The sequence below is a fragment of the Pleurodeles waltl genome, chromosome 6 (assembly GCF_031143425.1).
Source record: "Pleurodeles waltl isolate 20211129_DDA chromosome 6, aPleWal1.hap1.20221129, whole genome shotgun sequence".
In the NCBI taxonomy this organism is placed as follows: Eukaryota; Metazoa; Chordata; class Amphibia; order Caudata; family Salamandridae; genus Pleurodeles; species Pleurodeles waltl.
The window spans coordinates 1,205,119,551-1,205,146,373 of NC_090445.1; the positions used below are offsets into that span (position 1 = coordinate 1,205,119,551).

A 26,823-nucleotide genomic window follows, 5' to 3' on the forward strand; every position below is an offset into this window, starting at 1 on the left:
GCACCTTCATGCGTGGAGATTGAGCAGCGGCAGTTGTTGGGTTTTTACCTTCCTCCTAAAGTCTGTAAAGTTATTTTGGCAGCCAGGTGTCCCTCCACTAAAACAGTATACGCCTGCTGTTGGAAACGCTTTGTATATTATTGTACAGAAAGGTCTATTGATCCTCTTTCTGCTTCTCTTTCTGATATCCTTCTCTTTATACTATCTCTTGCCCAGCAGGGTTCTGCCTTGGGTTACTCTCAAGGGCTATCTTTCTGCCTTATGGGCATTCATTCAGCTACCTGATCAGCCTTCACTTTTCAAATCTCCCATTGTACATAGATTCCTCAAAGGGCTTGTACATACGTTTCCCCCTATGCCCTTTGTTATGCCCCAATGGGACTTAAATCTGGTCCTCACATTTCTTATGTATGCTCCCTTTGAGCCCTGACACAACTGTTCCCTTCGGCTGTTTACCATCAAGACAGCCTTCTTAGTGGCAATAACATCTGTCAGGAGGGTGAGTGAGATGCAGGCTCTTTCATCCAAGCCTCCATATCTCACAATATTTTCTGACAAGGTGGTTCTCAGAACTCGTGCCTCTTTCCTCCCTAAGGTCGTGACCTCAGTTCATCTGGGTCAAAACATCACCCTGCCCACCTTCTTTGCACCACCGCATGCCTCAAAAGAAGAGGAGCGACTCCTCCGGCTGGACCCAAAAAGATTGTTGTTGTTCTACTGTGACCGCACAAAAGAGTTCCAGGTGGATGACCAACTCTTTGTGGGGTACATGGGAGCAAAGAAGGGTCGGGAGGTGCACAAATTAACTATTTCACGCTGGGTCGTTCTCAGCATTAAGATCTGCTATCAGTGGCATGGAAGCAGCCTCCTGAGCGCTTGAGGGTTCATTCTACCAGGGGCAAAGCTGCTACCACTGCACTAGCTCGGGCGTACCAGTTCTGGATATCTGTCAGGCAGCAACGTGGGCATCCTTGCACATGTTTGCAAAACATTACTGCCTGGACAATCAGGTCTGGAGGGATGGAGACTTTGCCCATTTGGTCCTACAGGACTTTTTAGTGTAAAGGAGATTTATCTGCCGCCCACTGCCAGGAGGTTATGGCTTGGGTATCTATTCAAAGGTAAAGAATCTGCAGTTAGAAGTCTCAATCAGATGAAAAAGTTACTTACCTTCGGTAACTCATTATATGGTAGAGACTCTATCTAGTTGCAGATTCCTTTCACCCACCCTTGTCTCCCCGCTCTATAAATATGTCTAGCAGGGTTTATTCCTTTTAAGGCCCTAGTTTTGCACAGAAAAACTGTTGGTTCTATACATGACTCTATGCTTCTGGTGTGGAAGTTTGTGGGTAAAAAGAACTGATGTATGCACGCCGGGGTGGTGCCTTTATAGACAATCGTAACATCACAGATGGCTCCAACTACGTTGATGACGGCACGCGGAGTCAAACAACGCCACCCAACAGGGCACGCAGGTTATTGCTCAGCAAAAAGTTCCGGATTAGAAGCTGACACTAGGGAATTCAAATGTAAGTAATCTGCATCTAGATAGAGTCTCTACCAGATAATGCGTTAAGGAAGGTAAGTAACTTGTTCAACCATCTTAGAATTCTGATTTCGTCCACCTGGATAGGGGAGGCATTATGTTACCCCCTGCTCCATAAGTAGCTGTAGGGAAACACTGAAGAGCGAAGATCTTAATGAAGGGGCATATAGTGCCCCTACCTTCCCTCCGAACAAAGTTTAATAGGGAACCCACAACCCTGCTCTGTTTCAGGAGTGTTGACTTCACTTGGGATTGCCGGGTAGTAGAGGAATCAAGTGACACCCAAGTAGCAAAACTTCTGTACAGAGTATAATGAGTAATCTAACTATGAAGTAATCTAAAGATGACAGATTTCTCCTTCCTGGTCCACAGGCAATTATTTGAGGCCTCGCATAGTTGGTTACAATTTCTGAATTGCCCATGAAGGAGACAAAAGATTGTATTAGAATGCGAAGGGCAAGGTGGCATCCTAGCCACTAGAACTGCATTGTCTTTTTGTAATAATGCCAGAATCAATGTGTTAATAATTTTCAGCACATCCTTGGTGGACAGAGACGTGGGTGCTTAGTTTATTTGTATAAATAATAAAAAACAGAGGAGCCAAACACACCCCTGACATACCCCCCTTGCCAGTTTAAAAACATCAGAAATGTCACCAGCTCAACCGTAACGCAACCCGATCCCCAGATTTTCATGTAGGGAATACAGAAAATTAACCAAGGGGGCTTCTTTCTATCCCCACATTTTGAAGAATCAACCACATCTTGGCCCTTTTCATGCAGTCAAACGCAAAAGAAAGGTCCATAAAGGCCAGGTACATTGGGCAGCACCTTGCCATGGTGTATTTGCTCACAATTAGATGCAAGTTCAAGCACTGCTCTAATGATGGCGTTCTTGCCACCAATGGTACAGTCCAATTGAAAACGTGCTAGATATATGTTATACTGTCTTTTTGAAGAAGTATAGCACAGCTGTCATTGTGTGACCTGGATATTAGTTGTAATGCTGCTGAAGACCTGAACACTGGACCTTTGAAGTTATTTGTTTCCATTCCCCTCACCTGCTTCAAGCCGCATAACGGACTCTCCCTTTCCCTAGGGGCCTGTTTCCCTCGTAGTCCCTGCAGGCACTCCTTTCTAACCACCTTGTGCTAGAGACAGTTCTTCCTTCTACTGATTAGGATTGTGATCATACAACATCTACCCCATCTGTAAAGGCCCACCTGGCTTGTCTGTCAGGACCCTCAAATAGGTGCCCACGTATGCCCAGCAGTTCATTCTCAGTTGGAATTAAGCACAGATTGCCCCTTCAGTCTTCCAGCTGCTCAGTGGCTCCAGCAGGAAACCTAGCTTCACTTTCCCCAATGAAATCATTTGAACAGGACTCCCTCCCCTGGCTATCCTCAATCAAAACCTGTTTGCGCAGACCTGAATGGTCAATCTGTTTTGGAGTTATCACTTCTTCTCACAAAGACCCCTCACAGCCCTGGCCAACCAGGCAAAGTTACTTTAGATCTCCCTAAGGACTCTCAATCCTCTGTCTGGCCACAACCTTTGCAAACCCTCCAGTCTGCTATATCTGCCCTTAATTATCACTCTTATAAGCTGGATCTTCAAGTCGACCTTCTGAATTCAGTCACTGTCTTTACTGCAGGGATTGATAGTAAGCTTGATAATTTAAACAAATGAATATTTAAAGTGCAATCTCCTGTCAACTTTGCCCAGACTATTTGTTGCTGTTTCCCTATTTGATAACCTGCCATCACTTCCAGCTTTTCTTAATACGATCCTGACCGGAGATAAAATGGTTTAATTCTGGCTCAGGGCAATGGAAAACCCTGGTTAAAGCAACATGCCCTCAAGTTTCTGAAGCTCCTACCACACAACCCTTAAATACGCACATTGTGACAATTGGCTGTAGCTGCGAGCACTCAGGCTTTTGGCCCCTGACCAGCGTGGCAGCACCGATTATTACAACAAGTACCCATGCCTCTGAAGATTCCAATGGTCAACCTCTGAATTACCACATCTTGTCAATAAGCTCCATCCCTACGCAAGTAGGTTCACCACCTCTGTTTAGCCTGGCAGCTATCTCCATCTAGGTGCTTCAGCCTGTTCCTGGATGTCCAGACCCAAGTGCAGTCCAGCCCGTGCGTCCTTTAAGAGGGAAAGGAAGCGCCACTGGAACCAACAGAATAAAATCAATATTAATGTCTCCTCAGTCACGCACAACTTGTTTCCGTTATTCACTAAAAAGTGCACAAGAACGTCTGGTCTAGCAAAGATGAAAATGTTTCGAAACACTTAACAAATGTTCAATCCCCGGTTCAAACTGCCGACTCAGAGGCTGCCTGTTTACTCACCGATGGTTGGACTTGATTGGGGGTTTAAAGACAACGTAGAAGCTTAAGTGACTCGTGCTCCAAAGTCCCAACTAAAAGAGTCACCCAGGCTAATTGTGAAAATATCCAAGTCACAATCTCGAGGTCCCAGGGGATCCAATACCCACAGTCTGAAAAAGTCAGAAATTCAGACCATTTTCCACCCGGCCAGGCAGAGGACGATACTCAGGGAGCTCCTCGCTTTACGCCCTGCACAGATCTTGCAGTGTTCTACTAGAAGACAAGGATTAACTGAACAAGCCGCTCTGCAACCTTCCGGTGCCAAATTGTTGTTTGTTACGAAATGTCACACACAGAACTCCCACAACATCTTAAACAGGGGGAAATAGTTGTTTATTCCAGAATGTCACACAAAAGACCCCCACAACATCTTAAACATGGGAAACATCCTGAGGCTATTGAAGGTTATCCCTGAGCTCCATGGATTAACAAGACATTGTTTCAGTTGAGTTCCTGGCCCCAACAGACTCCCAAATCACAGGACCCACGTTGGTGACCCTTGCCTCAGTTACCCTTATGCAAAGAATGTTCTCCAAAACTGAGCTACATAGTGCTTGGGGCATCAGGATGAGGCCCTCCAAGGAAATTGGTAATCCTGCCGTTCTTGCGAAGCATCTGATATCTCCAGAGGTGAACAGGCAAGAAAGAAACCTATTCAGTTTTAAAAAATGCCCTGGGCTGAACCATTATATTTTCTAGCAGCCAAAGAGGGGCCTCACATGACTTCTCAAGGGATGATAGGAACTGGCTGCTGTCAGCTTTGTCTGTCAGATGCACTGACTGAAGCAAGTTAACAGTGGCTCTACGCTTGGAGCCATTATCTCTTCCTCGAACATCAGTAGTATCTGCCAGAAATAATTGTCTCCAGAACACATAGCCTTTCTGAACAGCTTTGAAATAATCGCCCTGCAAGAATCATGGTCTGTGGCAAGTCACACCATTGTCGGCCTCACTGAATTCAGTAAACCAGCCGTTTAAAGAGTGCACAATTGGAAGACCAAATGGAGGCCTGTCATTATACAGCTCCATAAAACTTGGGGCAAAAATGTAATCCATAGGTGTTCGGGAGAATTGACTGCAAGTAATTAAAATTCATAACTGGGGACCACAGCGCTCGCTCCTGTTGATTAACATCTATATTAGCCCGGGTTCAATGGAGAAAAGGCCTAAACTCAATCAGCTCATATTGGTCATTTGTGACCTTGCCAGAGATCACCCTCCAGCAGATTGTATGATAACAGGAGACTTTAATATGAATCTTTTTCAAGGTCATCATGAAGAGATCATAAGAGACTTTGCTTGAAAGTGTGTGCAGCGTTGCAGAACAAGTCAGGACCAATGGCTGCCCATAAACTTAATTGGGGGAACTTCTGGTCTTGCAGCTTAGCAATTTGGGTCTTAAAATTCTAAATGGGTGGTTTCTGCAGGATACTCCACCTAATTGATCAAGAACAGATGGAAAAACACACTCTTATTTGGATTATTCCCTATGTAATGTGGGAATGCTCACTTTAGAGGAAAGCTACTGCATAACTGTGACCACCAACCCCAGGTTATAAGAATAAACTCTAACCTGCCCAACATACCTCAGCCTGTGTCATCTGCAAGGGCATTTACACTGACAGCCTTAAGCACCTCAGATCGAATTGTGACACTAGTATTAAAATCATGGCCAAATGCATAACATCTATTAGAGGGGCAGTTACAGATATAATCTCCCCAATTGATGAGTGGTCAGATTTTCTCACTGAATTTGCGAAATACCCACTGTCTTTTGCACCGACTGCCCTGCAGTATAATTCAGCAAAGTCATTCCCCCCTATGGCTGTGATTCAACATTTAAAAAAGCATTAAACTCTGCCATGAGAGGAGTCCAAAAATATCCTGGTAATAGCTGACAAACGTTGGCATACAAGCAGCCGCAAAACAATTACAAACGAGCACTCCAAATGTGAAGGCAAGAAGACTATATCACTTTTTGGCAATTGTGTTATATGAAAGTAAGAAATCCAAATAAAGAAACTTTTATGCCGTAGTTAACTGGCAGACTAATGGGCCTTGCGGACCCAGTTGTGCAAACATCTCGGTATCGGGATGGTTATTGTAATAGGGTGGCACAATGATGACACTAAGCCCGTGGTCAGATAGTACACATGCAGTCTTTATTTTAAGATTTAAGGGTTATTCTCTGCTTGTGTTTACGGTGTTTGACCGCTCTTCCTCTGATGTTCACCTCTCGCCTTCTTCTTTACAGGTGGGCTCACAGGAGGCACATGTGGGAAGAAAACGGAGACAGACAATGGTAAGTGGCCTGGTAAGTGTTGTTTTTGTTTTCTTTTATTATTATTTTTTTCCTTTCTTTCTCTCTCTTCTATTTCCTCTCTGTTTGTTCTCTAATTTCTCTGTATTCTCCCTTCTGGCTATTTTCTGCATCTAGTTCTTTCTTTTCGTCTGAGCCTCACTTGTTTTTTCTCTTTCTTGTCTTAGTTACCCTCCTGTGGTTCAGGGGTGTCCCACTCTCCCTGTGCTGTTCTGGACTGTCTGTAACCTTCAGAACACATGGAGAGAGTATAGGGGAGAAGATGGGACGTTTAGGAGGAACGCAACTGTACTTAGCTCCCTATATATATAACCATAAAACACACAAAGAAGTACAGGGTTCTCTAATGGAAGACGTCAAGGGTACGATTTGTGCCCTTGGTTATTCGTGTTCCTATTTGGATAGGTGAGGTCAGAGAGAGGTCAGTGAGTAGCTGTGAAGTGTAGAGGGGAAGCAGGGGAATTTCCTTTACGGACTAGGTGGTCTCACACACTATATAGTGTCATGCTTCATCATTTGACCACCTAGCCCCACCCAGGTAGGACAGTGCCACAAGGGCGGACTCAACCTCGCTGTTAAAAGAACAGGAGGGAGTGCGTAAATAAACTCTTGGTCTGGAAAAGTCGGGATCCAGCTAATCTAGTCAAAAATAAAAACACCTAAACAGACACCTGTATGAAGTTACAATTTAATAATGGTGTCTGATTGGTGTGGTTAAAACAAGGGTTGGGACACCTCCGTGAGAACGAGGACTCACAGGGTCACCTATCTAACAAACAGTAGCTAACATGTTTCTGCCCTCAGGAGTGAGCCAAGGAAGGTCTCGGGGCATTCATCAGGGCCTAGGATCCCTAAAACTCACATTAAGAGTTAAAGAAGAAACTCTTCTTAATTAATTAATTAAGAGGTGTAGAGTAAGCAGTCTACCTTACCCAAGGGAATACCTTGAGGCGGCCTGTAGAATATAAAACGATACACAGATAATTAGGGCAAAGGTGACACACAACAGCACACCAACCACACACGTGTCAGGGGGATGCACTCATGCACAAAATACATATGTTCATAGTAGGCAATGTTCATGCACAAAGTGAATATATAAGCACATATATCTAGAGAAACACAAGGTAGGCACTACTACTACTGAAGGGAATTACATCATCTTACCCTATCCATAGAGGCAAATGGCCTCTGGTATCAAGGAGGGGGAGTGTCCCCTTATAGTCAAACACTAAGGAAAACATGGAAGAAAACAAAAAGGGAGGCAAGGTGAGGTGGTCCATATATAGAATGGGAAGATCTCCCTCCTACTGGTGAGACCTGCCCACGCACCTGCTGACGTCACGCTCTCCCTAGAGTGTGGCCGGAGATCGGGTGTGAGGTCGGGTGTACTGCCTCCTGGCCCTCTGCTGTGTCTCGCGTTGCTGGTGGTGTTCCCAGTGTCTCCCTCGCTCGCCACTGACAAACCGCCACCGAAACTGCTCCTGCCTTTCCTTCCGCTCCCTCCTCCGAAATTTTCCTCGCCTTCTCTGTCCGCCTCGCTGCCGGGGTCCTCTCCGCCGTTTCCTCCTTCCTCCACACCTAATTCGCCTCTGTTGTCTATTTTTATCCTGGTGACGGCGCGAAGCAGCTGCTGCTGCCTGCCGTCACCCGGAAGTCCATGCTGATTGGTTCCTGACCAGAGGACATCTGGGTCGGGAATCCCCACAGTGCCGTTGCCCCGGGGTATGACGGGTCCGACCGAGGCAGAGTCGGCCCGCCACAGTCATCTTTTCTCCAACAAGGAGGTGATGGGTTTCTTATCTGTTCAACTAAAACTATCACCTCTGGCTTTTCTCGAACATAATTGTTCATCCTTTTTCATTGAAGATTTACCATCGCTGTCTAGCTGGCTACAACTGATCCTGGCCAAGGCTATGTCAGATGGGGGCCCCAGGCCCAATGGTCTTCCCCCGTACCTTTTCAAGCAGGACATTCCTTTCTGGTTAGAAGAGCTCTCCCCGCTGCTGGACTACTGCTTGAGGTGTTGAGTAAATCCAGAGTCATGGCTTGGGGCCAATATTTAACCAATCTGCAAAGTAGGTTCTAAAGCAGATCCCAGCAACAATAGCATGATTGCGCTTATGGCTAATGAAGCAAAATTGTATTCAAATGTACTGCTACTCATTCAAGTGTCTTAGCTATGCAAATAAGCTGAGAGGAGGTTGAGATGCTGAGAGAAGATGACGCCAGCGCTGAGCGGGAGGAGAGTGGTGGAGCGCAGAGCCAGCTGTGTGGGTTTGCCGCGGATGGATGCAGTGGAGACACTGCTGCCGTTTTCTGTCCCCTTGGTGGCCTGAGGGGGGCCCATGTCGAATGTTTTACTGGAGGTATCCAGTGGCACCCTGACATCTAGAGGGTCTCATGGTCATAACCAGCTTTTACTGCTGCTGCTGAGCCGGTGAAGTTTGATCAGCTCAGGCTCAAGATCAAGCCGCCTAGCATTCTCCTCCATCAAGCAGCCCCATTCAGCACCCTGCTCCTTGCTCCAGATGAACAGCAAGCCAGGACCTGTGGCAGCCCGGTGAGAGCCCAGCAGGAGTAGAAGTGGACAGAATTTAAAACTGGCATGAAGCACCCATCTCATGCAATGTAGGAAGTTGGCTCTGTATGCACTATTTCAAAGTAAGGAATAGTATGCACAGAGTCCAAGGGTTCCCCTTAGAGGTAAGATAGTGGCAAAAAGAGATACTTCTAATGCTCTATTTTGTGGTAGTGTGGTCGAGCAGTAGGCTTATCAAAGGAGTAGTGTTAAGCATTTGTTGTACACACACAGGCAATAAATGAGGAACACACACTCAGAGACAATTCCAGGCCAATAGGTTTTTGTATAGAAAAATATATTTTCTTAGTTTATTTTAAGAACCACAGGTTCAAGATTTACAAGTAATACTTCAAATGAAAGGTATTTCAGGTAGGTACTTTAGGAACTTTGAATAAGCAAAATAGCGTATACAGTTTTCACATAAATGACATATAGCTATTTTAAAACTAGACAGTGCAATTTTCAACAGTTCCTGGGGGAGGTAAGTGTTTGTTAGTTTTTGCAGGTAAGTAAACCACCTACGGGGTTCAAGTTTGGGTCCAAGGTAGCCCACCGTTGGGGGTTCAGAGCAACCCCAACGTTACCACACCAGCAGCTCAGGGCCGGTCAGGTGCAGAGGTCAAAGTGGTGCCCAAAACGCCTAGGCTTCAATGGAGAAGGGGGTGCCCCGGTTCCAGTCTGCCAGCAGGTAAGTACCCGCGTCTTTGGAGGGCAGACCACAGAGGTTTTGTAGGGCACCGGGAGGGACACAAGTCAGCACAGAAAGTACACCCTCAGCGGCACGGGGGCGGCCGGGTGCAGTGTGCAAACAAGCGTCGGATTTTCAATAGAAATCAATGGGAGACCAAGGGGTCTCTTCAGCGATGCAGGCAGGCAAGGGGGGGCTCCTCGGGGTAGCCACCACCTGGGCAAGGGAGAGGGCCACCTGGGGGTCGCTCCTGCACTGGAGGGCCGATCCTTCAGGTCCTGGGGGCTGCGGATGCAGTGCCTTTACCAGGTGTCTGGTCTTTGAAGCAGGCAGTCGCGGTCAGGGGGAGCCTCGGGATTCCTTCTGCAGGCGTCGCTGTGGGGCTCAGAGGGGTCAACTCTGGCTACTCACGGTCTCGCAGTCGCCGGGGAGTCCTCCCTGAAGTGGTTGTTCTCCACAAGTCGAGCCGGGGGCGTCGGGTGCAGAGTGCCAAGTCTCACGCTTCCGGCGGGAAACGTGTGTTGGTTCAAAGTTGCTTCTTTGTTGCAAAGTTACAGACTTTGTGGAACAGAGCCGCTGTCCTCTGGAGTTCTTGGTCCTTCTAGATGCAGGGCAGTCCTCTGAGGCTTCAGAGGTCGCTGGTCCCTGGGGAACGCGTCGCTGGTGCAGTGTCTTTAGAAGCGGGGAGATAGGCCGGTAGAGCTGGGGCCAAAGCAGTTGGTGTCTCCGTCTTCTCTGCAGGTTTTTCAGTTCAGCAGTCCTCTTCTTCTTAGGTTGCAGGAATATATCTTGCTGTGTTCTGGGAGCCCCTAAATACTCGATTTAGGGGTGTGTTTATTTCTTGGGGGTTAGTAGCCAATGGCTACTAGCCCTGAGGGTGGCTACACCCTCTTTGTGCCTCCTCCCTGAGGGGAGGGGGCACATCCCTAATCCTATTGGGGGAATCCTCCATCTGCAAGATGGAGGATGTCTAAAAGTCAGAGTCACCTCAGCTCAGGACACCTTAGGGGCTGTCCTGACTGGCCAGGTACTCCTCCTTGTTTTTCTCATTATCTCCTCTGGCCTTGCCACCAAAAGTGGGGCCGTGGCTGGAGGGGGCGAGCAACTCCACTAGCTGGAGTGCCCTGGGGTGCTGTAACAAAGGGGGTGAGCCTTTGAGGCTCACCTCCAGGTGTTACAGTTCCTGCAGGGGGAGGTGATAAGCATCTCCACCCAGTACAGGCTTTGTTACTAGCCACAGAGTGACAAAGGCACTCTCCCCATGTGGCCAGCAACATGTCTGGTGTGTGGCAGGCTGCTAAAACCAGTCAGCCTACACGGGTAGTTGGTTAAGATTTCAGGGGGCACCTCTAAGGTGCCCTCTGGGGTGTATGTTACAATAAAATGAATACTGGCATCAGTGTGCATTTATTGTGCTGAGAAGTTTGATACCAAACGTCACAGTTTTCAGTGTAGCCATTATGGTGCTGTGGAGTTCGTGCATGACAGACTCCCAGACCATATACTCTTGTGGCTACCCTGCACTTACAATGTCTAAGGTTTTGCTTAGACACTGTAGGGGCATAGTGCTCATGCACTTATGCCCTCACCTATGGTATAGTGCACCCTGCCTTAGGGCTGTAAGGCCTGCTAGAGGGGTGACTTATCTATACCTGTAGGCAGCGTGAGGTTGGCATGGCACCCTGAGGGGGAGTGCCATGTCGACTTAGTCTTTTTATCCTCGCCACCACACACAAGCTGGCAAGCAGTTTGTCTGTGCTGAGTGAGGGGTCCCCAGGGTGGCATAAGACATGCTGCAGCCCTTAGAGACCTTCCCTGGCATCAGGGCCCTTGGTACCAGGGGTACCAGTTACAAGGGACTTACCTGGAGGCCAGGGTGTGCCAATTGTGGAAACAAAAGTACAGGTTAGGGAAAGAAAACTGGTGCTGGGGCCTGATTAGCAGTCCTCAGCACACTTTCAAATCAAAACCTAGCATCAGCAAAGGCAAAAAGTCGGGGTAACCATGCCAAGGAGGCATTTCCCTACACAACCCCCCCCCCCTCCAAACAAAAGAGGATGAGACTAACCGTTCCCAAATGAGTCTTCATTTTCTAAGTGGAAGAACCCGGAAAGGCCATCTGCATTGGCATGGGCAGTCCCAGGTCTGTGTTCCACTATAAAGTCCATTCACTGTAGGGAGATGGACCACCTCAACATTTGTGGATTTTCACCTTTCATTTGCATCAGCCATCTGAGAGGTCTGTGGTCAGTCTGAACTACAAAGTGAGTACCAAAGAGGTATGGTCTCAGCTTCTTCAGGGACCAAACCACAGCAAAGGCCTCCCTCTCAATGGCACTCCAACGCTGCTCCCTGGGGAGTAACCTCCGGCTAATGAAAGCAACAGGCTGGTCAAGGCCATCATCATTTGTTTGGGACAAAACTGCCCCTATCCCATGTTCAGAGGCATCTGTCTGCACAATGAACTGCTTGGAGTAATCTGGAGCTTTCAGAACTGGTGCTGAGCACATTGCTTGTTTCAGGGTGTCAAAGGCCTGTTGGCATTCTACAGTCCAGTTTACCTTCTTGGGCATTTTCTTGGAGGTAAGTTCTGTGAGGGCTATCAATATGGATCCATATCCCTTCACAAACCTCCTGTAGTACCCAGTCAAGCCAAGAAATGCCCTGACTTGGGTCTGGGTTTTTGGAGCTGCCCAGTCCAGAATAGTCTGGATCTTAGGCTGGAGTGGCTGAACTTGGCCTCCACCTACAAGGTGTCCCAAGTAAACCACAGTTCCATGCCCTATCTGGCATTTGGATGCCTTGATAGAGAGGCCTGCTGATTGCAGAGCCTTCAAAACCTTCTTCAGGTGGACCAGGTGATCCTGCCAGCTGGAGCTAAAGACAGCAATATGGTCAAGATAAGCTGCACTAAAGGACTCCAAGCCAGCAAGGACTTGATTCACCAACCTTTGGAAGGTGGCAGGGGCATTCTTTAAACCAAAGGGCAAAACAGTAAACTGATAATGCCCATCAGGTGTGGAGAATGCTGTCTTTTCCTTTGCTCCTGGTGCCATTTTGATTTGCCAGTACCCTGATGTCAAGTCAAAGGTACTTAAGTATTTGGCAGCACCTAGTTTGTCAATCAGTTCATGTGCCCTTGGAATGGGATGGGCATCTGTCTTGGTGACAGAATTAAGTCCTCTGTAGTCCACACAAAACCTCATCTCTCTCTTTCCATCTTTGGTGTGAGGTTTGGGGACTAAGACCACTGGGCTAGCCCAGGGGCTGTCAGAGTGCTTAATGACTCCCAATTCCAGCATCTTGTGGACTTCCACCTTGATGCTTTCCTTAACATGGTCAGACTGTCTGAATATTTTGTTTTTGACAGGCATGCTGTCTCCTGTGTCCACATCATGGGTACACAGGTGTGTCTGACCAGGGGTTAGGGAAAAGAGCTCAGCAAACTGTTGCAGGACCTTCCTACAGTCAGATTGCTGTTGGCTAGAGAGGGTGTCTGAATAGATCACTCCATCAACTGAGCCATCTTTAGGGTCTGTGGAGAGGCGATCAGGGAGAGGTTCACACTCGGCTTACTGGTCCTCATCTGTTACCATCAACAGATTCACATCTGCCCTGTCATGGAAGAGCTTGAGGAGGTTCACATGGATCACCCTCTTGGGGGTCCTGCTAGTGCCTAGGTCCACGAAGTAGGTGACCTGACTCTTCTTCTCTAGCACTGGGTAAGGGCCACTCCATCTGTCCTGAAGTGCCCTGGGAGCCACAGGCTGCAAAACCCAGACTTTCTGCCCTGGCTGAAATTCAACCATAGCAGCCTTTTGGTCATACCAAAACTTCTGAAGCTGTTGGCTGGCCTCAAGGTTTTTACTTGCCTTTTCCATATACTCTGCCATCCTTGAACGTAGTCCTAGTACATAGTCCACTATATCTTGCTTAGGCTCATGAAGAGGTCTCTCCCAGCCTTCTTTCACAAGAGCTAGTGGTCCCCGTACAGGATGGCAAAACAGAAGTTCAAAGGGGGAAAACCCTGCTTCCTTCTGAGGCACCTCTCTGTAAGCGAAAAGCAGACATGGCAAGAGGACATCCCATCTCCTTTTGAGTTTTTCAGGGAGCCCCATGATCATGCCTTTCAAGGTCTTGTTAAACCTTTCAACAAGGCCATTGGTTTGTGGATGGTATGGTGTGGTGAATTTGTAAGTCACCCCACACTCATTCCACATGTGTTTTAGGTATGCTGACATAAAGTTGGTACCTCTGTCAGACACCACCTCCTTAGGAAAACCCACTCTGGTAAAAATACAAATGAGTGCTTTGGCTACTGCAGGGGCAGTAGTCGACCTAAGGGGAATTGCTTCAGGGTATCTAGTAGCATGATCCACTACTACTAGTATGTATTGGTTCCCTGAGGCTGTGGGAGGTTCAAGTGGACCCACTATGTCCACACCCACTCTTTCAAAGGGGACCCCCACCACTGGAAGGGGAGTGAGGGGGGCCTTTGGGTGTCCACCTGTCTTACCACTGGCTTGACAGGTGGCACAGGAGACACAAAACTCCTTGACCTTCTGGGACATGTTGGGCCAATAGAAGTGGTTGACTAGTCTCTCCCACGTCTTGGTCTGTCCTAAATGCCCAGCAAGAGGAATATCATGAGCTAAGGTTAGAATGAACTCCCTAAACTCCTGAGGCACTACCACTCTCCTAGTGGCACCAGGTTTGGGATCTCTTGCCTCAGTGTAAAGGAGTCCATCTTCCCAATAGACTCTATGTGTTCCTGTTATTTTTCCATTGGACTCTTTAGCAGCTTGCTGCCTAAGGCCTTCAAGAGAGGGACAGGTTTCTTGCCCCTTACACAACTGTTCCCTTGAGGGTCCCCCTGGGCCTAGGAGCTCAACCTGATAAGGTTCTAACTCCAGAGGCTCAGTTCCCTCAGAGGGCAGAACTTCTTCCTGAGAAGAGAGGTTCTCTTTTTCTTGTTGTGTTGAAGCTGGTTCCCCAGTCTTCTTTCCTTTTCTCTTGGAGGGTTGGGCCCTTTTTCCAGGCTCCAACACCACCTTTTCACCCTGAGCCTTGCACTGTGCCCTTGTCTTGACACACACCAGTTAAGGGATACCCAGCATGGCTGCATGGGTTTTGAGTTCTACCTCAGCCCATGCTGAGGACTCCAGGTCATTTCCAAGCAAACAGTCTACAGGGATATTTGAGGAGACCACCACCTGTTTCAGGCCATTGACCCCTCCCCACTCTAAAGTTACCATAGCCATGGGATGTACTTTAGTCTGATTGTCAGCGTTGGTGACTGGATAAGTTTGTCCAGCCTGGTATTGACCAGGGGAAACCAGTTTCTCTGTCACCATGGTGACACTGGCACCTGTATCCTTCAGGCCTTCTACACTTGCCCCATTAATTAAGAGCTGCTGCCTGTATTTTTGCATGTTAGGGGGCCAGGCAGCCAGTGTGGCTAAATCCACCCCACCATCAGAGACTAATGTAGCTTCAGTGTGAACCCTGATTTGCTCTGGGCACACTGTTGATCTCACTTGGAGACTGGCCATTCCAGTGTTAGCTGGAGTAGAGTTAGAAGTGGAACCTTTCTTGGGGCAGGCCTTGTCTCCAGTTTGGTGTCCAGGCCGATTACAGCTACGACACCAGGCCTTTTTGGGATCAAAGTTTTTACCCTTGTACCCAAAATTGGATTGTGAAGAGGCTCTGGGCCCACCCTCCTGAGCAGGTTTTTGGATGCCTGTAGAAGACTCTTTACTATTTTTCCCTTTGGATGTCTCAACACACTTCCCCTGGGGAGGCTTTGTGGCCCCTTTCTTTTGGTCACCCCCTGTGGAAGTCTTGGTCAACCTTGTCTTGACCCAATGGTCCACCTTCTTTCCCAATTCTTGGGGAGAAATTGGTCCTAGGTCTACCAGATGCTGATGCAGTTTATCATTTGAACAATTACTTAACAGGTGTTCCTTCACAAATAAATTGTACAGTCCATCATAATCATTTACACCACTGCCTTGAATCTAACCATCCAGTGTTTTCACTGAGTAGTAAACAAATTCAACCCAGGTCTGGATTGAGGATTTTTGAGCCCCCCTGAACCTAATTCTATACTCCTCAGTGGAGAATCCAAAGCCCCCAATCAGGGTAGCCTTCATGAGGTCATAGGATTCTGCATCTTTTCCAGAGAGTGTGAGGAGTCTATCCCTACACTTTCCAGTGAACATTTCCCAAAGGAGAGCCCCCCAGTGAGATCTGTTTACTTTTCTGGTTGCACAAGCCCTCTCAAAAGCTGTGAACCATTTGCTGATGTCATCACCATCTTCATATTTAGTTACAATCCCTTTAGGGATTTTCAACATGTCAGGAGAATCTCTGACCCTATTTATGTTGCTGCCACCATGGATGGGACCAAAACCCATCTCTTGTCTTTCCCTTTCTATGGCTAGGAGATGTCTCTCTAAAGCCAATCTTTTGACCATCCTGGCTAACAGTAGGTCATCGTCACTGAGGCTATCCTCAGTAATTCCAGAGGTGCTGGACCCTCCTGTGAGAGAAGCAGCATCTCTGACTATCACATTTGGAGTCAGGGTTTGAGGGACCCTGTTCTCCCTAACTAGGACTGGAGGTGGGACTTCCTCCACATCACTAGTTTCTTCCTCTGGGAGGTCATCCTCAGAGGGGTTGTTTTTGGCAAACTCTGCCAACAGCTCCTGGAGCTGTAGTTTGGTAGGGTTTGAACCAGTCTTAGTACTTTTTAATTTGCAGAGAGACCTTAACTCTCTCATCCTAAGATGGAGGTAAGGGGTGATGTCGAGTTCCACCACATTCTCTTCTGCATTAGACATTATGGGGTCATTCTGACCCTGGCGGTCCGAGACCGCCAGTGCAAAAATGACGAAAGCACCGCCAACAGGCTGGCGGTGCTTTCTTCCCTATAATGACCGCGGCGGTACCGCCGCGGTCGCACCGCCGGGGCCGGCGGTTTCCCGCCGTTTATGCCCCGGAGGTGATAATCCGCCAGGACAGCGCTGCAAGCAGCGCTGCCTTGGGGATTATGACCCCCTTACCGCCAGCCTGTTTCTGGCGGTTTGCACCGCCAGGAAGAGGCTGGCGGTAAGGGGTGTCCTGGGGCCCCCTAACAGGGCCCCGGCCAGCTTTTCACTGTCTGCATAGCAGACAGTGAAAAGCGCGACGGGTGCAACTGCACCCGTCGCACGCCGCAACACCGCCGGCTCCATTAGGAGCCGGCTCCTGTGTTGCGACCTCATTCCCGCTGGGCCGGCGGGCGCAAACTTGGTTTGCGCCCGCCGGCCCAGCGGGAATGTCAGAATGGGGGCCGCGTGAGTGCGGCCGCATGGCGGTTTCCGCCTGCCGCCCGCCAAGGTCGGAATGACCCCCTTAGTTTCTAAAAGTTGGAATACTTTTTAAGAATCTAAAACTATCTCTAGAACTTAATTCAAACTTTTACAAAACTTTTAAACTCTAAAAGAAATGCTAACAGAGACTAACACAAGGCCTTAGCAGGACTTTTAAAAAATTAGAAAAATAGCTCAAATTTCAAAAATCAGTTTCTAATGACAATTTTTGGAATTTAGTCGTGTGATCAGGTATTGGCTGAGTAGTCCAGCAAATGCAAAGTCTTGTACCCCACCGCTGATCCACCAATGTAGGAAGTTGGCTCTGTATGCACTATTTTAAAGTAAGGAATAGTATGCACAGAGTCCAAGGGTTCCCCTTAGAGGTAAGATAGTGGCAAAAAGAGATAATACTAATGCTCTATTTTGTGGTAGTGTGGTCGAGCAGTAGGCTTATCAAAGGAGTAGTGTTAAGCATTTGTTGTACACACACAGGCAATAAATGAGGAACACACACTCAGAGACAATTCCAGGCCAATAGGTTTTTGTATAGAAAAATATATTTTCTTAGTTTATTTTAAGAACCACAGGTTCAAGATTTACAGGTAAATACTTCAAATGAAAGGTATTTCAGGTAGGTACTTTAGGAACTTTGAATTAGCAAAATAGCATATACAGTTTTCACATAAATGATATATAGCTATTTTAAAACTAGACAGTGCAATTTTCAACACTTCCCGGGGGAGGTAAGTGTTTGTTAGTTTTTGCAGGTAAGTAAACCACCTACGGGGTTCAAGTTTGGGTCCAAGGTAGCCCACCGTTGGGGGTTCAGAGCAACCCCAAAGTTACCACACCAGCAGCTCAGGGCCGGTCAGGTTCAGAGGTCAAAGTGGTGCCCAAAACGCCTAGGCTTCAATGGAGAAGGGGGTGCCCCGGTTCCAGTCTGCCAGCAGGTAAGTACCCGTGTCTTCGGAGGGCAGACCAGGGGGGTTTTGTAGGGCACCGGGGGGGACACAAGTCAGCACAGAAAGTACACCCTCAGTGGCACGGGGGCGGGCGGGTGCAGTGTGCAAACAAGCATCGGGTTCTCAATAGCAATCAATGGGAGACCAGGGGTCTCTTCAGCGATGCAGGCAAGGGGGGGCTCCTCGGGTAGCCACCACCTGGGCAAGGGAGAGGGCCACCTGGGGGTCGCTCCTGCACTGGAGGTCGGATCCTTCAGGTCCTGGGGGCTGCGGATGCAGTGCCTTTACCAGGTGTTGGGTCTTTGAAGCAGGCAGTCGCGGTCAGGGGGAGCCTCGGGATTCCCTCTGCAAGCCTCGCTGTGGGGGCTCAGGGGGGTCAACTCTGGCTACTCACGGTCTCGCAGTCGCCGGGGAGTCCTCCCTGAAGTGGTTGTTCTCCACAAGTCGAGCCGGGGGCGTTGGGTGCAGAGTGCCAAGTCTCACGCTTCCGGCGGGAAACGTGTATTGGTTCAAAGTTGCTTCTTTGTTGCAAAGTTACAGACTTTGTGGAACAGAGCCGCTGTCCTCGGGAGTTCTTGGTCCTTCTAGATGCAGGGCAGTCCTCTGAGGCTTCAGAGGTCACTGGTCCCTGGGGAACGCATCGCTGGTGCAGTGTCTTTAGAAGTGGGGATACAGACCGGTAGAGCTGGGGCCAAAGCAGTTGGTGTCTCCGTCTTCTCTGCAGGTTTTTCAGTTCAGCAGTCCTCTTCTTCTTAGGTTGCAGGAATCTATCTTGCTGTGTTCTGGGAGCCCCTAAATACTCGATTTAGGGGTGTGTTTAGGTCTGGGGGGTTAGTAGCCAATGGCTACTAGCCCTGAGGGTGGCTACACCCTCTTTGTGCCTCCTCCCTGAGGGGAGGGGGGCACATCCCTAATCCTATTGGGGGAATCCTCCATCTGCAAGATGGAGGATTTCTAAAAGTCAGAATCATCTCAGATCAGGACACCTTAGGGGCTGTCCTGACTGGCCAGTGACTCCTCCTTGTTTTTCTCATTATCTCCTCCGGCCTTGCCGCCAAAAGTGGGTCCGTGGCCGGAGGGAGCGGGCAACTCCACTAGCTGGAGTGTCCTGGGGTGCTGTAACAAAGGGGTTGAGCCTTTGAGGCTCACCGCCAGGTTTTACCAGTTCCTGCAGGGGGAGGTGATAAGCATCTCCACCCAGTACAGGCTTTGTTACTAGCCACAGTGTGACAAAGGCACTCTTCCCCGTGTGGCCAGCAACATGTCTGGTATGTGGTAGGCTGCTAAAACCAGTCTGCCTACATGGGTAGTTGGTTAAGATTTCAGGGGGCACCTCTAAGGTGCCCTCTGGGGTGTATGTTACAATAAAATGAACACTGGCATCAGTGTGCATTTATTGTGCTGAGAAGTTTGATACCAAACTTCACAGTTTTCAGTGTAGCCATTATGGTGCTGTGGAGTTCGTGCATGACAGACTCCCAGACCATATACTCTTGTGGCTACCCTGCACTTACAATATCTAAGGTTTTGCTTAGACACTGTAGGGCCATAGTGCTCATGCACTTATACCCTCACCTATGGTATAGTGCACCCTGCCTTAGGGCTGTAAGGCCTGCTAGAGGGGTGACTTATCTATACCTGTAGGCAGTGTGAGGTTGGCATGGCACCCTGAGGGGAGTGCCATGTCGACTTAGTCTTTTTATCCTCGCCAGCACACACAAGCTGGCAAGCAGTGTGTCTGTGCTGAGTGAGGGGTCCCCATGGTGGCATAAGACATGCTGCAGCCCTTAGAGACCTTCCCTGGCATCAGGGCCCTTGGTACCAGTTACAAGGGACTTACCTGGATGCCAGGGTGTGCCAATTGTGGAAACAAAAGTACAGGTTAGGGAAAGAACACTGGTGCTGCGGCCTGATTAGCAGGCCTCAGCACACTTTCAAATCAAAACTTAGCATCAGAAAAGGCAAAAAGTCAGGGGGTAACCATGCCAAGGAGGCATTTCCTTGCATGCAGGGTCTGAGAATGCAAAAAAATACTACCAGCCAGCGGGAGGTTCACATGTTGGAAATGGCACCGGAGGCAACACGGACCATCTCAACTGCCTACGAGGAAACAAGAAAGGCTGTCCGAGCCATGCCAATCAAGCAAAGGGGTACCGAGACCACTAAGGATACAAGTGACCAAGAGCCCAGGCAAGCCCCCATGGTCTCTCAGCACCTACCACCCCCGAACCCCCCCACATATGACGAAGCTGGAAAGAAAATGTGCAAGGAAAGGCAGAAATCTGGTTTATACGACCAATGGGCAAGCTGAAGAAAGAGCGAATAAAAGGGTTCATGGTTCCTGAAGTGGATATAGAACACCGTGGCTCTAGCAAAAGCCAGGACAATAGGGAGGACCCATCGCCTGGTATGGGTGGAGAAGATCAAGACCCCGAATTAAGTAAGTGCCAATCCAGAAGCCAATATTGTCATTACTCTCGAGGGCCAAAGGTCAGTAACTTCCCCGGAAAATGAAAACCTCAAACAGAGGTGACTGTAGCTTTTCGGATAATGCCAGCAGCTGGTTGGGCCCGGCTACGGCTCATCCTGATGGCCCAGAGGGTAGAGGGCATTTAATCATCTTCACCCTCCCTAGATGCCAGGGAAACCAGTGGCCTTGGAGAAATCCAACAAGAAGAGATGTTGGCACGTAACATAATGCTACCCTGAGTTCAAGAGGATAGCAAGTTAGGGATGCTATTGAAGGAGAGAATAGAATCCCGCCCAGGCACTGTGTCCGTCTGCAATCGGAGTAGCAGCCAGGGCAGTATTCATCCACAGGAGAGGCTGGCACAGCAAATAATGCCAACTCATGACCAAGGGGGCCTCATTGAAGTATGCTTTGGAATTTGGTAGAAGAGATCTCTCCCGGAACATTGATGGGAAACGGATGCGTCCCAGGGAACGTGGTGGTCTAAAGGCAAGCTTATTGTGGAGTCCAGAGTTAAGATCTGCGAAGGCATCCATATTTTTAATTGCTCGAGCATTGTAAAGTGTTAAGTGTGTAAGTGTTAATCAATGGCCTACCAGGCCTTGCGGGTGTGGAGTCTCAGGACATTTTCTCCATTAAATTTCTGGCACCGCAGCGTAAGCAAGTATCGGAACCCACGCTCGTTACATTTAACACACCAAACACCTCAGCTAAAATTATGGCCTCTAAGGAGCCGTTGAAGAACTGGGGTATAAAATTAGCATATTTTCACAACGATCGCTATCCAGCGTTGCTCCTGGTGCAAGACCAGCCCGCCAGCAAGAGTGTAACCCACTCCCTATTCCGCCCGAAATGAAAAGCTGGGCAGCAAGTATATTTAAACCTGAAAAATGCAGTAGGCCAGTCATCCGGCACAAGTGGAATTTCTGGGCAGATAATTTAAACAACTAAGGCCCAGGCAGCAGGAAGCCCAGGGACAAGAGTGATAACCAAAACTGATGAAATAGAATGTTGGAGCTGGCTGCCATCTGCCTAATTGACGGCATGTCAAACAGGCCGCTATGTGGACTGAATGAGAAATTCCTGGGGAACTGTATGGTAAGGCACACCACCTTAAGAATTTGTGCTTGGAATCTGGGGGCATAGCGCAGAAAATTGACGAATCATCGCTGTCAGAGTATTTATCAAAAATGTACATCATCGCCGTGCAAGAGACTTGGGCACAACCCAGTATTCCCTTAATCAGGTTCATTTAATTCAATAGGCTGGCGAATAAAAGCAGCACCTATGAAAGAGCAAAATGTGGACTGACAACTTACATGAACTCCAAACTTAAAGCAAAGGTCACAGTGTTAGATATTAACGAGCCTTGGTTGCTGGTGCTTCGTCTGGAAGACTAGGATAAGCAGCAGGCAAGCCTGCTGGTCCTGGCGTACATCTACATTAACCCCAGGGGAAAACGAGTAATAGCCAACAAACTGATCTACTTTTGAAGTAGAAAGGTGATCTGCGGATGGCGAATGTGGTACTCACTGACAACTTCAATATGAACCTCTTCCAGGATGCAGACTGGGAGGAGGAAGAATCCTTACGTGCCCTGCCCGTCTGTAGTGATCCCGCACATAAAAGGCAAGATAAACTTGGAAAAAAATTGTAAGGGCATGTGACCCTGCTGGGATGGTAAATGTTAAATGGCCGCTTCCTGGGATATAATCCTCCATCCTAGACAAGGTGCTCCGAAACAACTGCTTCCCTTCTCGACTACCCCATAGTATGTGCCAGTTTGTTGAGTAGGATAATTGATTTCGAAATCGATCAGACACCGGAGAGCGATGATCATCCACAAAACATCTGGCTCAGTGCCAATACAATGCATTGGAACGAGCCCAGATAGTGCAGGCAGAAGCTCAGATCGAGAGCTTAAAATGCCTGAAACAGAGTTTCAAGACATGGCAGGTGAGACAGTGGAGATCCTGAAAGTGGCCTTAACCAGCGAACAGAACACAATACGGGCCTGGGAACGCCTCTCAGATTGTTTAGAAGTAAAGAATCCGGTTACTACCTCGCATAACAGCTCAAGTATTAGTCATAACAGGAATATAATTTGGCCGAAAGCAACCCAATGTATTAGAACACGGATCAATAAAACCCTCCGACAGCTGTGGCGTTCACCACAGAAACCGGCACTGTTTTTATGTTGCTAACAGGTGTGCAAGCACAACACCTTTACACCATCTTTTCCCAAATAGATGACTGACACACGGACGACACAGCGGCTGACATAATAACACTACTGTCCTGGAACATCAGAGGCCTTGATAATCCACGTAAGGGGAAACACGTTTTACAATACTTCACTTGGCATGGCGCATAGATTGTTTTTCTACATGAGACCCACATACCACTTACCTCTAAACAAACAATATGGGCCCCACCGCTCCTACTCAAATTACAGTTCCTACTCCAGTGGGGTCTGTACCCTTGACCATAAAAACCTACCTTTTCACTATCAACACACTGTAACAGACGTGGACAGCAGAATTCTCCTAGTGAGGGATATCCTGGCTGGCCAGCATAGTGCGCTGCTTAACATATATGCCCCCAACATCGATTACCCTGATTTCTTTTGCACAATACAATCCCACCTTGATAGGGAACCTGCTGATCACTTGATAATCTGGGGAACTTCAACTTTCTGCAAGATATGAGACTTGGTACCATATCTCCTCACCCCGTCACCATACCACAGTCCCTGTAAATACTCCAGGACATAATGCAAAACTCACTCACTGTATGATCCTTGGTGACTGTCCCCCGCCGCTTCATTACCAGATACATTCTACTCGGCCCGGGTCTGATGGCTCTACAGGTATATTTTATATAACATACAAATGTCTCCTGGCTCCCCACCTACTTGACATGTACTAGGAGGCTGTGGAGGTGGGTGTGCTTCCACCCTCACTCAGGGAGGCAGTGATTAGATTACTATTAAAACCGGGCAACGACTCCACCTTATGTGGCTCATACCAACCCCCATCCCTACTAAACTTCGACAATAAAGTCCTAGCAAAACTACTCGCCAACCAATTGTCTTTGTTATTAGATCAGATCATCTTGCTGGCCCAATCGGGATTCCTGCTTCACTAGTCCACATCCATCAACCTTCGCACTGTCTTCACAACCCTCCATTGAGTATCCCCTATGGCCCCGAAGTCATAGCCCTATTAAATGCAGAGAAGGCCTTTGGAATGGCCCTTCTTGGAAGCTACCCTCTGCAAGCTAGAAGTACCGCGTGGCTTTGCTTCCTTGATAATGTTACTGCACTCCTCCCCGACTGCACAGATTTGCATTAATGGCACACAGACACCTGTTTTCCCCATCACTAGAGGAACGAAATAGGGTTGCTCCCTGCACCCTCTCTCCTTTTTATAATTCCAGTGGACCCCTTATACAACATTCACAAAAAAGACATCAGCCCAGAGGTCTTCAATTCAAGACTGGGCCCTTGATATGTATGACATCTTCCTTTTCCTCCAACACCCTACCACCAACCTGAGTCATGTACGCACGGAAATAGCCAGTTTTAGGAATTTTTCGGGGCAAGGGATAAATTGAAGTAAGCCAGAATTATTCCCCCTACGGTAGCAGTTACTCCCGTAACCTGTGAGTTCCCACTCACCTGGTGTGATGACCAGGTCAAAGACTTAGGTATCCACATACACAGGGATGATGAACAAATAATCTGCCTCAATTGCGGTCCCGCAATGGATAAATTAAACAATCAGATTGACCATTGGATTTGTCTCCCATTGTCCATGGCGGGTCGTATTGCCCTGATTAAAATGGTAGTACTCCCACAATTTTTATATCTGTTCATCAACATCCTGATTACCCTTCAAACTCTTTTTTCAAAATGCTCCGGAGCTCTCTGATGTGACTGGTCTGGGCCTAGAAACGCCCTCACATATGCTGGGAGATACTGACTCTCCCATATGAGTGCGGGGAATTTGGTGTCCCTCATTTTCAGTTATATTACCTGACTGCACAATGTCATTACACATACTACTGGTATCACCCAGACACTTGTTTGCCATACAATATTCCGGAAGGAGTCTTAGTGTTCCCCACCCCTTTGTCATTGCTGCTCCCATTTGGTGTTCCATTGGACACCACGGACATCCAACCCCTTGGCACAACCTGCTGGGCGTTGTAGCGAGTGGCACACCTGCTGGCATGTACCCGTTATATTCATCGGCTCTCTCTTTGAGGGATAACCCATGTCTCTTGCTCACACAAGAAAAACTGGTGCACCTCACCCTTCACTCCCATCATCTTCTCACTATAGGCAAACTCTTTCCTGACGGGCATGTATTCTGACAGACAGATGATGCCCGCTTTAGGACTGCAACTCATATGGATCACTCTGTCCTTAGTTGTCTGCAGAGTACACTTCAAGCACTACTCCCCACCTTATTTGCGCCTGTGTACTTTGCTCCCCTTACCTTTATCATCACTGCTGAATACAGTACAAGTTTAATCTCTAAACTATATCACACCTGTCTTGTTCATCTTCTAGTTCAGTATCGGGGTGTGTAGGAGGCATGGGAGGTGGAACAGGGGCACCAAATATCTGGCAAAGTATGATATGCATGCTGCTTTTAGACGCATACAGTATCTCTCAGTCATAGACAGAAGCTTATTAATTTCAAATTACTTTGCAGATTATACTTGACACCCAGTGCCCAAGCCAAATTTGATCCCACATGATCCTCCACTTGTTTGAAATGTGACACAGAAAATGCTGTCTTTGTCCACTTGAGCAGGACATGTGGCCGGTGTAGGAGGCTGGCCTGGTTTGTAGTAAGTACCAAGGGGTACTTACACTCTGCACCAGGTCCAGGTATCCCTTATTAGTGTAGAAGAGGTGTCTAGCAGCTTGGGCTGATAGAAAAGGGTAGCTTAGCAGAGCAGCTTAGGCTGAACTAGGAGACATGCAAAGCTCCCACTATACCACTAGTGTCATATGCACAATATCATAAGAAAACACAATACACAGATATACTAAAAATAAAGGTACTTTATTTTTATGACAATATGCCAAAAGTATCTCAGTGAGTACCCTCAGTATGAGGATAACAAATATACACAAAATATATGTACACAATACCAAAAATATGCAGTAATAGCTATAGAAAGCAATGCAAGCAATGTACAGTCACAATAGATTGCAATGAGAGCACATAGGTATAGGGGCAACACAAACCATATACTCTAGAATTGGAATGCGAACCACGAATGGACCCCAAACCTATGTGAGCTTGTAGAGGGTCTCTGGGACTGTAAGAAAACAGTGAGGGTTAGAAAAATAGCCCACCCCAAGACCCTGAAAAGTAGGTGCAAAGTGCACCTAAGTTCCCCAGAGAGCACAGAAGTCATGATAGGGGAATTCTGCAAGGAAGACCAACACCAGCAATGCAACAACGATGGATTTCCAGACGAGAGTACCTGTGGAACAAGGGGACCAAGTCCAAGAGTCACACTCAAGTCGGGAGTGGGCAGATGCCCAAGAAATGCCAGCTGAGGTTGCAAAGAAGCTGCCACCGGATGGTAGAAGCTGTAGATTCTGCAAGAACGCTAGGAACTTCCCCTTTGGAGGATAGATGTCCGACGTCGTGAAGAAGCTTGCAGAGGTGTTCCCACGCAGAAAGACCGCTAACAAGCCTTGCTAGCTGCAAGGGTCGCAGTTAGGGTTTTTGGATGCTGCTGTGGCCCAGGAGGGACCAGGATGTCGCCAATTGCGTGAGGAGACAGAGGGGGCATACAGCAAGACAAGGGGCCCATTCAGAAGCAAGCAGCACCCGCAGAAGTGCCGGAACAGGCACTACGAAGAAGAGTGAACTGGAGCTCACCCGAAGTCACAAAAGAAGGTCCCACGACGCTGGAGGACAACTCAGGAGATCGTGCACTGCAGGTTAGAGTGTCGGAGACCCAGGCTTGGGTGTGCACAAAGGAAATCCTGGAAGAGTGCACAGGAGCCGGAGCAGCTGCAAATCACGCGGTACCCAGCAATGCAGTCTAGCGTGGGGAGGCAAGGACTTACCTCCACCAAACTTGGACTGAAGAGTCACTGGACTGTGGGAGTCACTTGGACAGAGTTGCTGAGTTCCAGGGACCACGCTCGTTGTGCTGAGAGGGGACCCAGAGGACCGGTGATGCAGTCTTTTGGTGCCTGCAGTTGCAGGGGGAAGATTCTGTCGACCCACGGGAGATTTCTTCGGAGCTTCTAGTGCAGAGAGGAGGCAGACTGCCCCCACAGAATGCACCACCAGGAAAACAGTCGAGAAGGCGACCGGATCAGCGATACAAGGTTGCAGTAGTCGTCTTTGCTACTTTGTTGCGGTTTTGCAGGCGTCCAGAGCAGTCAGCTGTCGATTCTTTGGCAGAAGGTGAAGAGTGAGAGGCAGAGGAACTCTGATGAGCTCTTGCATTCGTTATCT

General features: G+C 48.2%; 1 long non-coding RNA gene across 3 annotated transcripts in view; it reads left to right on the forward strand.

Annotated features, from left to right (window-relative positions):
• LOC138300756 (uncharacterized) overlaps window positions 1-26,823 on the forward strand; it is a 409,302-nt gene that overhangs the window by 21,329 nt on the left and 361,150 nt on the right. For all 3 annotated transcript variants that reach the window (XR_011204999.1, XR_011204998.1, XR_011205000.1), the window contains one exon: window positions 6,202-6,249. This is a non-coding gene — a long non-coding RNA (uncharacterized lncRNA). The remainder of the gene's footprint in view (window positions 1-6,201; window positions 6,250-26,823) is intronic.